The sequence below is a fragment of the Arachis ipaensis genome, chromosome B09 (assembly GCF_000816755.2).
Source record: "Arachis ipaensis cultivar K30076 chromosome B09, Araip1.1, whole genome shotgun sequence".
Classification (NCBI taxonomy): Eukaryota; Viridiplantae; Streptophyta; class Magnoliopsida; order Fabales; family Fabaceae; genus Arachis; species Arachis ipaensis.
The window spans coordinates 20,275,185-20,277,002 of NC_029793.2; positions in this window are offsets into that span (position 1 = coordinate 20,275,185).

The following is a 1,818-nucleotide window of genomic DNA, read 5'->3' on the forward strand; positions in this document are numbered from 1 at the left end:
TTTAAGTAGAACAAAACTTAGTTCACCACAATTAGTATAGAAAAAAAAAAAGGTTAAGTACGATTTTGATCCCTAAGATATAAGTTAAAAATTTTTTTCGTCCTTAACCTTTTTTTACATACAAAATCGTTCCTAAGATTTAACTTAGTTTTAAAATCGTCCTTACTCTAGGAACCAAAATCATATGGAGGTGGCAGCGGAAGCAGAAGCAGAGGTGGATCGTAGACAGCTTCTTCTTCTTCCCTTCTTCTTCTTCCATTCCTCGTCGAAACACTCTCTTTCTCTTTTTTTTTAATATTTTATAATTTTTTTATTATGGATAATTTGGTCCACAATTTTAATATTTAAGTAAAATTAACGATTTTGTATGCAAAAAAAAATTAAAAACAAAAAAAAAATTTCAATCTATACCTTAAAAACCAAAATTATACTTAACCCAAAAAAAATTACTTTATAAGCTAAGAGTGTTTTAGATAATCAATAATTGTGTGAAAAAAATATCCAAATGTCTATAGTATTATTAACGGCTACTAATTAATTGTCAACGAAGTATTTAATATTTTTTAAAGGGCCAATTGATTGCCAAGAAAATCTTTATTGACAATACTTTTATGGAATATGATTATTATTATTGATTGTAAAAAATAAGTGTTACTAAAAGTTCTTTTGACAGCTAATGACCGAAAAAAATATCCTATGAAAAAATAATTTATTTTAATAGCGGTCAAAATTATTTATTTTTCTTATGGTGTTTATAACTTCAATATATTTAAATGATTTCTTTAATCCAAATTAACATTTAAAAACGGACAATTATTTATCATCTAAATATATACATTGTATAGAGACATACACATGCGGATAAGAGTTGATATTGATGCCATTCCTAAAAATAAAGAATTAACGTTGTATTTAATTTTGAGAATAAAATAAAATAAAATATTAAAAATAACATATAAAAAATAAAAATATAAAAATTAATATTTTTATATTTTATTTGATAATAAATTAAAATAAATTATAAAAGTTTAATTTATTTTTAAGATTAATGGTTAAAATAACTGAAACACCGATATTCTCGATACACTTAAAATATTTTCTATAATATATACAAGCTCCCAAATCCCAATAGATTCTCAAAAAAGAAAGACCGGAAAGTGGAGACGTAAGTTCTTATAAACAAAAATGATACGGATAATCAAGTGACATTTAATTTGGACAGGAAAAAAAACAATATATTACAATTTAACAGTAGTTCATTTAAATTTAGAGAAAAACCTAAATCAACTCTGATAATTATCTTGAAAGATAACGAGGTTTTTAATAAAAAAAATTTCAACCCGGTCTTTGACAAAAAAAAAACCCAACTCAGTCCCAAATAATTACTTCGAAAGGACAACGAAGTTCCTGTGCCAAAAAAAATCAATGTTATTTTTTTGGCACAGGGATTAATCAGTCCCAAAAAAATTATCAGGGGCCGGATCGGGTATTTTTTTTTTCTTGGAGGCCTCGTTGTCCTTTCGAGATAATTGTCAGGAGCCGGATGGGGTATTCACTTTTTAATTTAAGCAACGTTTGCGGCTTATTTTGTTGAATATATCAGGTCTTTGTGTGTTGTACATGATTATAGAGAATGAAAATACTAGACATAAATGTGGGACTGCAATATGGAAGAAAAAAATTTGATTATCCAATTTTTTTGTTAAAAAATTTGGTTCAATAATCAGACGGTCTAATTCGTATGAGAAGAAAAATTTAAATTTTGATGTAGTTAATTGGATCGTTCGATTTTTATACAGAATTATTTTTTTATTTAGT